The sequence below is a fragment of the Engystomops pustulosus genome, chromosome 2 (genome assembly GCF_040894005.1).
Source record: "Engystomops pustulosus chromosome 2, aEngPut4.maternal, whole genome shotgun sequence".
Taxonomy (NCBI): Eukaryota; Metazoa; Chordata; class Amphibia; order Anura; family Leptodactylidae; genus Engystomops; species Engystomops pustulosus.
The window spans coordinates 80,854,541-80,867,729 of record NC_092412.1 but is presented as its reverse complement, the minus strand read 5'-3'; the positions used below and the strand labels follow the sequence as shown (position 1 = coordinate 80,867,729).

The window sequence follows — 13,189 nt, the reverse complement described above, 5'->3', positions numbered from 1 at the left end:
CATCTCTAGTTATGTGTCTTACAAGCGAGTAAAGGTGAGACAGCTGAGGAACAGACCTTGCTAGTCTTTATATTACACTGCTCTCTGAATGAAACCAGTGGCAAAGCTTGAGATTTGGTGCAGGGGCCAGAAATCACTTGTATAGACAGGTTCCTAAATGATTGGTTTTATCTGCTATAGTTGTTGCCGCAGTAAGAGGAACATCTCACTTTCTATGTAGCAACATCTGCAGCTGTAAAAAGAGAATCTAGGGTCCATTTATTCAATCCTTCCTAACAAAACATATATATATATGTGTGTGTGTGTGTGTTATATGTATGCTTACCATTACTGTTACAAAAATCTAGATTATTAGATTGAAGACATAACTGCGTACAAAGGACTTTTCTAAGTGGTTGTGGGTTTCCTTTGTATGGTGTGAGATGTGTACAGGCATCTCAAGTACAATTTAACATCTAATCTACTTTACAGAGATGTTCGAGCCAATGGAGTATAATTCTATTTAGGAAAGGTCAAATAAAATACTAGTGTACCAACTGCAAGGACCTTTAAAGTGACCTAGATGTGCCAGCATTAGACTATGCCTCTGCATCCGGAAACTTCATCTGACAGGGATTAGCAGGAGAGTCTCCCCTAGTCAGGAAATAGATGAAGCTGAGGCACTTCAGAGTTTCTTCTATCTTTCAAATGTTTCCTGCAGTACAGTACTGTAAAAGCAAAATCAGTTTTATTCTGAAACAATATTGGACTGTGGAGGATTTAATAATTCAATAGTTTAAAATGAAATTGTAGGGAATTGTACAATGCATTTTAAGTCATAGAAGTACAAACCAGTGTTATGTGGTTAAAAAAATCAAAAGAATTATAGTATAACTTTGAAGTTACCTGAAAACCAAAAATAGTTTTAGCACAGCTGAAGGCAGCCTTTCACAACAACTCCAACAATACCTATACCATGCTGTTGGCTTCTTCCTAGCATGATATCCAGCCTTCTATATCTATCAGACTTATCAAATCAAAATCAGTACTTCCAGTTGTGACATCAGCTAAGGACACCAAGGCCAAAGCAGCTTCCCTCAATTCCAATAAGGTTGAGCTGCATTGAGGCCAAAGTGCCTTCGCTCATTTCCCATCAGGTTGAGCCGTCCTCTCTACCACTAGCAATTGTAGCACACATAGTATTACACAAATATACAGCCTTATGACTACTGTACACACTTCTTGCTTTGATAGATGTGTCAGCCAGGCTGTCCAGCAGATGCTATCACTCTAACCTCATACCAGGGCAGTGGAAGAAATTGTACCGAGAATGGAGAAGACATAGAACACAGAATGACAGAGCTGCTGCTGCTTCCTGTTGATGCTGAGAATAGACCAGAACTAGCTTAGTGTATGTATAACCCCCAAGTCCATACACTGCATCTCCTGTTCCCTCTTCTTTTACATTATGTATCATTCTTAGCAACCTCCTAGCAACCAGAATGCCAGGCTGACAGAAGAGAGGCAGCTATAGAAAAAACTTTACAGTTGCCCTTCTGCTTTCTCTAAGCATTTGCATTACAGTATGATTGTGTGTTATAACTTGCCTTGTACCCTGACAGAATCCTATGTGTAGTCCTAGGGGTTGGACTTTGTTTTGGTTGCATTTCAAAAAACAACATGTGACATGTCTTTGCTGCATGCTCCTCAGCTCTTGGCTCCCACCTTTTTGCTCCTGTACAGCTCTTCCCTCCTTCTCCTTCACAGAGCTTACAGCCTGGTGAGCTGACATCAGTGGGAGAGGGAGGAGCAGGAGGGAGGAGCTGTATAGGAGCACAAAGGTGGGGGCTGAGTGCTGTGGAGTGAGCAGCACTGACAAGTCTGACAAAGATCCGAGGCTGTCATGGCAACTGATCGCCGCTCTTCAATGAAGTTCGGGGGAGCAACGATCAGGACACAGATGGCGGCACCCATGTGCCACTGTCTTTTAAATGCTAGTGGTATTGGAAGGGTTAATAGCCTTGATGGGTGCTAGCACCGATAGCGGGTATTGGCAGTGGGTGTTTTTTGCAATATGCATAAAATGCCATTTCTGTATATAGAGAGCTCAGCCTGTGAGCCCTCTTCATACAGCACCCGCACCTTTGTGCCGTACAACAAATCAATAAATGAAGATCTCTCTCAGGACATATCCAACTGGTAACACCAAGATGTCAGTGGCTTCATAAATGTCTAAGAAAGTGCATAGTATAGAGGTTGTAAAAATGCTTTAGAATGTCATATTTTGAAGGGATTTGTATAAGTATTTACTAATAATTAGACTTCTCTAGGCCACTTTCACCTTACAAAGATAAGTGTCAGTCTATAACTCTGTAATTTTAGATACTGCTGTAAGATTTATAGAGTTCACATTTATTTCTGAGCCATTGTAATTATTTGTACATTCTTCTAGTGACAATAAAATATTGTATATGCAGTTCCTATGAAAATAAATATACACATACTGTATATTATGTCTTAAAGTGATATATAGTTGAATATTCCATTTATAATGGGGTGAGCTCTATAGTAGTATGTAGAGGTGATGTACACATATATAAAGGCACTGTCTAGAACTTCATCTTGATTGTCTCATTGCAGTGTGGTTGTTGTTCTGGCATCTACAGTATTCCACGAAAATTTATGAAGCATGAAGATATGTAATATAAAAGCATTACAAGGGTTTTATGATGAAAACTCAGTCATGCTCCAAACATTTTCCCATCTCTTACTTTGATTTAACTTTGCAGTGATCTACAGTCAAGTAAACATTTTTTTTTTAATACTTACTTAGTTTCCCTTAAACTGTGCATTATTTTCAATAATAATAATACTTTTTTTTCTGCCCATCCATCTATGAATATTTTATGAAATACTTCATACTTGGGATGTGGTATCAGCTGAACAGTGACATCTAGCGACAGAATACTTACAAGAATGAAACATTGTAAAATACTTCACTGCCACTAATAATAATTTATATAGCGCACACTGATTCTGCAACACTGCACAGAGTTTGTCAAATCAGTCCCTGTCCCCATGGGGCTGACAATCTAATATTCCTACCAGTATGTGTGGAAGGAAACCGAAGGACCCAGGGGGAAACCCACGCAAACACGGAGAGAAACTCTTTGCAGATGTTGACCTGGATGGTACTTGAACCCAGGACCCCAGCGCTGCAAGGCTGTAGTGCTAACCACTGAGCCGCCATGTGCTGCACTAATTTCTTTAGGAACCTTTAGTAACCTTTCTAGGTTTCAGTAGAGGCCACTTAGTTGCTATGAACATTTCCTACAGATTAGTGTCCATGTCATTATTTCATACCATTTTCTAAAGGGTATACTTGCCTCTATACTACACTCTATACCAGTGATGGCGAACCTTTTAGAGACCGAGTGCCCAAACTACAATCAAGACCCACTTGTTTATCGCAAAGTGCCAGCACAGAAATTTAATTTGTGATTTATACTCCCTGCTCTGTCACAACTTTCATTCATATCAGCCATCTGAGGACACCAATAAAGCAGAAAATAGAAGAAATTTGGATGATCATTGTAGTTTCCCTGCAAGGTCCCAAAAACAGGAAGAATTGTTAGGGCCGGAGCATGAGCTACAATGATAATCCAGATCTGTCCACACCTTTCCACTCCTCCAGTAGTCCCAGGTAGCACTGTCACTTTAAAATAGCAATGTGCACAGCAAGTCCTGAGCTGTCTGGGACTGCAGGAGGATACCTGGAGACCTCTCTGGTGATGGCCTGAGTGCCCACAAAAAGGGCTCCGAGTGCCACCTCTGGCACCCGTGCCATAGGTTCGCCACCACTGCTCTATACCCTATACTATTCTATACTCACCATAGTGTCTACAATCACCACCAGCTCAGCAAATCAATCTTTTTCAAATAAGTATCCGCATATCTAAAGGAACCTTTACACACTTACAATATGGTCACATAAATAACACAGGTAATTTAGATGGTAGAATAGACAATGCTAAATTCAAATGCCTCTTCAAGTTACCAGGGAATTTCAGAAATGTAAATAAAATAGCTGAATTTTAGTAAACAATGTTTTATTTAATTTTTTTAAATACATACAATCGGTTGTGGAAGGTATTTCGATTTCTTATTTTTCACATCGCCCATTTCTCTTATGAATAATTTCATTTATTTTTAGATCAGGTGACGTGCTGTCTGACATCTGTATAAAATGTGCTGTGGTGTGTTCTGTATTTGCATGATTAATCTATATACAAACGGCTGACTACACTTTCTGTGTGCAATGTAACTATCATGTATTCCCCCATGACTTCAGTGGACAAAAAAACCCCATTTTGATGTTATGTTGTATACATTTTGAAAAACTTTAATGAACCCTCCAACAATAAAATAATAACGTATATACTCGAGTATAAGCTGACCCGAGTATAAGCCGAGACCCCGAAATTATACAGCGTGCCAGCCCACTTAATTATACAGCGTGCCAGCCCCCTTAATTATACAGCGTGCCATCCCCCTTAATTATACAGCGTGCCATCCCCCTTAATTATACAGCGTGCCAGCCCCCTTAATTATACAGCGTGCCAGCCCCCTTAATAATACAGCGTGCCAGCCCCCTTAATAATATAGCGTGCCAGCCCCCTTAATAATACAGCGTGCCAGCCAGCGTGTGTGTATTTATTATGTATGGTGTGTATATATTATGTATGGTGTGTATATACTATATGTATGTGTGTATGATATGTATACACTGTATGTATGGCTATATAGGTGTGTATATTTTAGTGTGATATATTTTAAGGAGGAAAGGGGGGCCCCATGCAGAAATCTGCTATGGGGCACAACCTCTCCTAGTTACACCACTGGACGCGTCCACACAAACTGTCGGCGGGTGCACCCTATGACGTCATCAGCAGTGCTGTGAATGAGAAAGACTGCAGGGGATGGGACTATGTAAATGCTTCCCTTTATTAAGAAGCATAAGAGGGAATGGGGGTCATTTACTAAGAGCCCGATTCGCGTTTTCCCCACGTGTTACCCGAATATTTCCGATTTGCGCCGATTTCCCCTGTATTGCCCCGGGATTTTGGCGCACGCGATAGGATTGTGGCGCATCGGCGCTGGCATGCACGCGACGGAAATCGGGGAGCGTGGCCGAGCGAAAACCCGGCGTATTCGGAAAAACCGGCGCATTTAAAAAAAGAAATGTGTCGCTTGGGACGCGCTCTCCTTCACTTGGTCCGGCCCGGTGAACTCCAGTGCGTTCAGATGCTTTTCAGCACAGCAGCGCCACCTGGTGGACGGCGGAGGAACTACCTTGATGAATCCCGGCCGGACCCGAATCCAGCGCAGAGAACGCGCCGCTGGATCGCGAACGGACCGGGTAAGTAAATCTGCTCCAATGTGTTATAAGTCCAATTTCTACCTGTGTTGTGTAGACAGCCCCTGCAGGGTTATTATATACGACAAAAATGGTTTATATAGTCATTGTGTCATTGTGATTCTATCATATCAGGGAACTGCTGAGAAGTTACTGCCATAACATAATGTTTAATATGACTCTAAAGCACTGCTTACTTTTAAGTCATTAATCCATCAATGCAGGAATGAAATTCCGTGTACTAGGTATGTACGGGAAGAATAAGTGTGTCCTATAAAAATGTAAGCGCTTGGGGACCTTTTGGTGATAAAAGTAACATCATATAAATCAGGATTGCCCTCTTAGATAATCTTTGAGTATGAACTTTGGCCAACATGATTTACAAATGAAATCTGAAATAATTTGAAAATTGCTCCACTCAGACTCTGTTGGAAGATCTGCTTTAAATTCCTCTCACATTCAGGTATCCAGAATGAATCGCCAGTTATCTGATGTGCCTGTGACCATTCATTAAATCTTCTTTGTGCACAGGGCAGTGACAGGTCACCATAGGGCAAGCATTCAGTTGAGAGCCTGTCACATCTTATTGATCTGCCTGTTATTTGTTTCAGCTCATTCCGACATTATTTCCTTATAAGCAGGATTGCTGCAGATGGGACAATGTGTTGTCGGCTCTTTAGTATATAGAAATAAGTGCTATATAATTTGCCATCTGTATTAGTGCTGAATTAAAAGCAGAAGTGTTCTGACCAGCAATTATATAACAATATAATATATAGCCCTAAACAAGTTACTATAGACTTGAGGAGCCAGTTAGACGACCCCAGGGATCAAATACATTTTTCATAGTAGCCAGGAAATAAGAACTTCTATTCACATAATCAAAACTACTGACCTGTGGGTGCTATGCTACAGGTCACCTTTGGACCCCTTATGAACTTCACATAGACTAGGCCTCGGTAATGTTGTGTTCATAATGACTTCACGCAGACTTCTAGGATAGCTAGTACTGTGATATTTTATTTGTTGTGTGCTGGGGCTCTGTGTATTTTTAGTTTTCTTTTTTACTTTTTTTTCCCTTTTTTCACTTTTTATATAAACCATTGTTATTGTATACTAAACATTTTTCATACAACATATTGCATGTAAGCTTTAAACTACCTTGACTTATAAGTAAAAACTGTAGACTCCGAAAGCAAGTGTAGCTGACTCCCGCGCATGCGCACACTTCTTTTTAGACAGCAGGAAAAACGCTGGCTTCGTACTACTTAGGGGCGGACCCTCCCCCCGATCAACCATCCCCTCATACGAGCTGACACGCCACCGGCATGTCACACGCAGGGACGACTCGGAGGTGGGCCCTAGGACATTTAAACCACCGATACCACAGCACACAGCAGCGCGCCTTCCAGCTGACACAGTGTCCTTCACCATATGCCCGCCATACCAGCCAGCCTGACTCCTTATCTCCTACTTGATCGGTAACTTTGCCATAGTTTGTCTTTACCTGTATACCTATACCTATGGTCACTATCTTGTTCTACTCCCATGTTTATATGTAAAATTCATTATGTCTTGTAGTGTTTGACAAAGGCCTGAGACGGGCCGAAACGTCACAGACGGATCACTGTATATAAATAAATATCACTTTTTCTGGCATTATACCCAAGGAGTGCTTGGATTTATTGAGATTGGAGCTACTAGGAATCCTTTATCAATATTTGTCCCAGGCGTTTTAATTCTTGTTTTAGTTTACTTATATATTTAGATCTGTTTTTTGAAACCGTAAAAGTCCAGTGCATTTTTATTCAGGATATCTTTTAATAACCTGTTCTTAAAGGGAACCTACCACCACAAATCTACCTATAAAGGTAGATTGGGTGGTAGGTGGATCAATGGGACGTGAGGATAGCCCTTTTAAGGGCTAATCCTCACGTCCCCACACTTATTTGATAACTTTTATTAAACATATATTCAAATTTACTTATGCGGCTACTGGGGCGTGGAGTAGCCGCATATGAGGTTACACGAGGTGGCTACTCCACGGCCCGGTAGCCTCTTTTCCCCTCCTACTCACCCATCTTCGGCGCGCAGCTCCGCGTAGCCTGCGCGGTCACTGCTCCAAAACAGGCGCGGGCCTGCTCTTCTGCGCATGCGCAGACGGCAGGATCGCCGGACGAGGGCGCGCAGCTACACGGAGCTGCGCGCCGAAGATGGGTGAGTAGGAGGGGAAAAGAGGCTACCGGGGCGTGGAGTAGCCGCCTCGTGTAACCTCAGATGCGGCTACTCCACGCCCCAGTGGCCGCATAAGTAAATTTGAATATATGTCTAATAAAAGTTATCAAAAAAGTGTGGGGACGTGAGGATTAGCCCTTAAAAGGGCTATCCTCACGTCCCATTGATCCACCTACCACCCAATCTACCTTTATAGGTAGATTTGTGGTGGTAGGTTCCCTTTAACACAGAGAAAGCAAAATGGGGGGGGTGTACCTTTGTATTGTTGGCTAAACAAGTAACACTGTGTTGACAAGATGGCTCACACTGTTTGACTTGGAAAGCTAACAGCATGGAGAGGAGGAGAAGCCAGAAATGAATACTAACCAAAATATTAGCACTAATGGAGCTAATATTCATGACAATAGCTTTCTGTTGTTTTTATAAACTGTCGTGGAGCACAGATGACTTACAACTGTAAAACCTACACAAAGGTCTTACTTTTACAGCACTTTGCACTTTGATGCTTTCTTGTTGAGAAAAATAGTGAGAAGAATATTCACACTGTTCCCATAGCAGGGAATGATGGTACTGTCTAGCTGCTCATGTGATGCTTTTCTGAAGCATCATGTGGTTGATAACATAGAACAATAGAAGAGCAATCAAAAACCCTGAAGTGTTTAATTTGACATGAGAAAAGTACATAAAGTAAGTGTAGAGTTTGCAAGACAAATGTCTCATCACTGCAGTGCTGCTTTAATTGAACCAAAAAAATTGAAGTATCAATAATATTTCAGTAAAAAATAAATGAAAACAACCCAACTTAATAATCCAAAGTTAGGAGTGAATGTAGGAAACCATGAAAATGTATACCTTTAAAGTATAATAAATAATAATAAAATATATTCCTTTTTCAGATATGTTTATTTTAAAAGGTGAAACCTTGCCTACAGCACAGTGTTAACTTCACAACCAAGACATACACATTTTGTTCCTCCAGAAACGGAGAGGGCAGGAGAATGCCTTTAACTACATCATGTCTCTGTGATACCCTTCATACTGTGTGATCACGCCAGTATTCGCAGGGAAAGTTCTTATTGTAAACACATGATGTTCACATTGTTTTGAATTTTTTTTTTCTTTTAGGAGAGAGCAATTGTTGATATCTGCCAAAATTGTTCCTTTAGTGTTTATATTGCCAAGTGCAAAATGTTTATTCTAAGGTATAGTGTGCTAGCTGTCTGGCACATGTTTACTTCATAGAATGCTTGAGAAAGTTATTCAAAGTCTGAGATTGTCAAATTGCCCAATCCTCTTGCACAAAGTACTTTAACTCTTTTAATGTCAGAACACACCTTCATGCAACTTTGCATCTAAGCATCACATTTTGTAATAAATACATCAAAATTATGTTTTTGGCTAAAGGACTGGCCCAGACAGAGCCTAAGACACAGAACACCAAATAAAAACTACAAGGTTCAATAGGAGATCCATGGAAGTTCAGGTTCCACCTTCGCCAACAATACCACCGGCAAAGCCACCAGTGGCATTTAAATGGCAGGAGGTGCATGTGCCGTCATTTTGCTAAGGACCATCACTCCCCACTAACGTCCAGGGGAGCAGCAATCTTCATCAAAATGTAGACATGCGCTCACAGCACTGATTGTTAAATGGGGAATGGGGTCGGTAGCAAAACTCCAAACCTTGGCAGTAAAAGTATTCCGTTCCATTTGGGAAAAGTGAGAGTATTGGTTTGTATATAGGCTTATGTTGGAAAACAAGCTGCATGTACACTTATAGTAAAGAAATAAACTCGAGACTATTGCGAGGCCTATACTCAAGAATCACATTTTCTAAAGCCACATTTATTGCTCTAGTTGTGTTTATACTGTATTATTGCAACACTTTATGGGCACTATATCTTAGTGGGGTCATCATTAAGAAAACTTGTGACGTGCAGTTTTTGATACGAAAAAACAAGGTGTATTTGTTAGCTCCCCATGTTGGCATGTACAGGATATTTAACAATGCATAGAGGGGAAGCAAGGGAACCAACATCAACAACAGTGAGGTAGATACAACAAAAATATAGTTTTCTCCAGCACTCTAAGCAATGTACATTAACCCCTTAACGACCAGGCCCTTTTTCATTTTTTGTTTTTATTTTTCATTTTTCACTCCCCCCGCCCCCCTTCAAAAATCCATAACTTTTAAAAAATTTCCACGTAAAGCATCATGCCTATTTTATTCTTTGGGTTGGTTCGATCATGGGGATATCAAATTTATATAGGTTTTATAATGTTTTCATACATGATGACTTTTTCAATGCTACCATTTTGAGGACTGTACAGCCTCTTGATCGGCGCTCCCAGATGATGTCATGGGGAGCGACGATCTAATCCAACATAATCGACATATTAATAACATAATATGCAGAAAACACTCATCGGCTATGGAGAGGGCTCTACCCGTGAGCCCTCTCTAAACACCTGCATCCAACGCTTGATGTAGTAATATGTCATGTGTCGTAAGGGGTTAATAATTCAGATTTGCCAAAGCACATTAAAAGTTGTGATGTACATTCAGTAACAGGAAAAAGTCAGATCTGTCTTTTTGCTGTTTGTGGATGTACACCACAACTTTTAATGTGCTGAAATAAAATGCATTTTTTACATTTTACATTTACATTGCTTTGGAGTCCATGTAGATGCCAGCCCTGCTTATAAAAGTAAAGATGGCGAATGTTTACTTTACATGGAGGTGACTCCTTTTAGCCTTAGACTATGAAAAATATCTATATGATGTATCTTTTCATTAGAAGTGGTACCGGATTACCTGTTTTCATTACTGTATTACGGACGTTGCAGCTGAGATATACAGGCGGTCCCCTACTTAAGAACACCTGACTTACATACGACCCCTAGTTACAAACGGACCTCTGGATTTTGGTAATTTACTGTACTTTAGTCCTAGGCTACAATAAACAGCTTTAACAGTTATCAATGGTGCCTGTAATTAAGCGTTATTGTTTATCCTTGTTCTTATGATAATTTAGTTTTAAAACCCATTTGTCATAGAGACCAAAAAATTTTTGACTGGGGTTGCATACAAACTCAACTTAAGAACAAACCTACAGAACCTATCTTGTATGTAACCCGGGGACTGCCTGTATATATATATTAGTATGGAACTATGGGACTTGTATGGAATTTCCCATTTATTTATTTTTTTTGGTTGAATTTGAGCTTCTGTAGTAGCATGATAACAAGATTTGTAGCATACTATAATAGTTCATATTTATACGATACCTTCTATTTACCTTTCTATTGATGCTGTCATATCAATGTTTAGATATTTTTTCCACATGCAATACTTTAGAAAGCAAAGACCTAAATAGTTTAACATTGTTATATATATTTATTATTTAAGTACATGTTTTATTATCCTCTCTCCTGTGCCCCATGTAAAGATATAGGTTAGGTTGAAGGTTTACACTTTTAAACCTCTTTCTTCTATATGAAACTAATGTTGTTTTCGTTAGAGAATAACCGTGCTTATAATAAAAGTGTTCTTCGTGATTCAGACTCAACAATGGAAACTATTTGCTCCTGATCCTCTGAGTCGTCTACACACTTTACAGAACAGTCTCTGTGGCATCTATGAAAGATGAGAACGCTGGATTGATTAGCTGTGAAATGGATTATATCCTGTAACACATGTCCTTTAAGATATTGCTGTTAGTGAAATTATTTTGTTAATTCAAATATGGGGTTAGTACGTAGGCAGATGTGTGTCTACCATGCCGCCTTCTCTCAGGCTTAGGCGGTATTTTATAGTAAAGCCCTCAGATGCTGCAGCTGAACATTGGGGGTCCGCTGTTCTTTATTGGCACAAAGTACTGTTGTATCTGAGTCATGTTAAAATAACTGCTTGAAATAGTTACCGGCGTCTCAGGCGGTCTCTGAGTTCACAGATGTGACTGTCCCACTTCCAAACACGGAATGGGGAGGGAGCATTTGTCTTGCAAACCTATCAAATATTTTTTCTGAGTTTTGAAGAGACCATTAAACTGAATCTTTGTTGTGTTTAACCAAATGCCACATTATAAGCATGTACACTCAATATAGACCCCATATACCTCCAACATTCCTTCTTCTTTTAATAGTTGTATCTCTTCCTGTGACAGATGACTGATAGAATCTTGGTTATCCCTCAGGGTTGTCACACAAATTTTCCACACTCTTGAATGAAAAATCTACTTAGTTATGCAAAGTAATTACAGAAACTTCTTCACCACAAGCCAGAAGCAAGGTCTTATTTTCCTTGTATTTGTAAATGTCGGCTGCTGCCTGAAAATTCAACCAAAGAAGTACCAAACCGTACATAAAATGGACTTGTGTGGCATGTATGCATAATAGTCCACCACACCATACATCACTCCAAGTTAGAGGGAACTGGGGATTTGCAATTGGCCAATGTGGGGATCAGGATAGTAAATTGGTTATAAAGGATATTGATGAGTACCTCTGTGACCGCTCCATTCAGATATTTACCTGGATATGTGACTGAATCCTTCTAAACCTATGAAAGAATTATGGGCAATTTTAAATCCCACAGCTCTTGAAATTGCTCTTGCTTATGGAAGGAGCAATTTCAAGTACTTGGATTGTAATGGAAACTGCTCATACTGCAAATTCCTAACATAATATACAAGTGACTCCAAACCAAACCTTAAGTTTTAATCATCTTGAAGATGGCTTATAGAATGTAGATTCAATATTTGCAGATGCTACTGAGATTTGTAGATTAATAAAGATAGAAAAGTATAATATTAGAAGTTCAACCTTTAGTAAAGATGTGGCAAACATGTTCAATGGAGACAAATTTTAGTTAATCCCCTTTTCATTAAAAATAAAATAGTTACATCTTTAATGATGTAACCATAGAAGGTATTAGACCCACCCTTAGCTGTCTTCATGTACACAATAAAAAAGAAGAACGGTGCTGTATGAAGTGTTAATCCCAGTTGAAAACATGAATACCATGATTGAACCAGATAAACCAGTGCAAGACTTGTTTCATATGACTACGATCAGTTTGTGAAACATGGACCATGTTGTTGCAGGACTTCATGGACTTGAGAACAAGGCTCCATGTTTCATAGTTATGTATGATGCTTGGAGTTCTAACATCACCATGGAATACAGAGCCATTCTTAAAACATGATTACAGTATGGCACTGTAATCCAGGGATTGCTTTTGGCATGGAATGAATTTGGTTATGTGAAAGAGGCCTAACTCAAATGGTGCCAGTGGTATCCATTGTACCATGGATCTGCCAGAGCATTGTGGCTTCCATTATAAACAGTAGTGTCAACTGTGCCAGTTTAAACTGGGAGACATTAATCTTTAGCTGGAGGGGAGGTTTCTAAAGTTTAATAAAGTTGTTCAATTCATATAACTGGGCTTAATGGAAGTGTAATACAATATTATGTTTGGAATATTATGTAGCCCTTGGGCATTAGTACATTAGAAACGGTCACCTAGGGATTCTCCCCTTTTAATATGACACCAAATATG

The 13,189-nt window shown here is 39.8% G+C and overlaps 1 protein-coding gene across 5 annotated transcripts in view; it reads left to right on the top strand.

Annotated features, from left to right (window-relative positions):
- The window catches only part of KLF12 (KLF transcription factor 12), a 169,517-nt gene that overhangs the window by 76,762 nt on the left and 79,566 nt on the right, over window positions 1-13,189 (top strand). Inside the window, exon 3 of one of the 5 annotated variants that reach the window (XM_072135338.1) lies at window positions 1,234-1,390. The exons of the other annotated variants lie outside the window; for them this stretch is intronic. The gene's annotated coding sequence lies outside the window, so the exon portion shown is untranslated. The remainder of the gene's footprint in view (window positions 1-1,233; window positions 1,391-13,189) is intronic. 5 annotated transcript variants of the gene reach the window in all.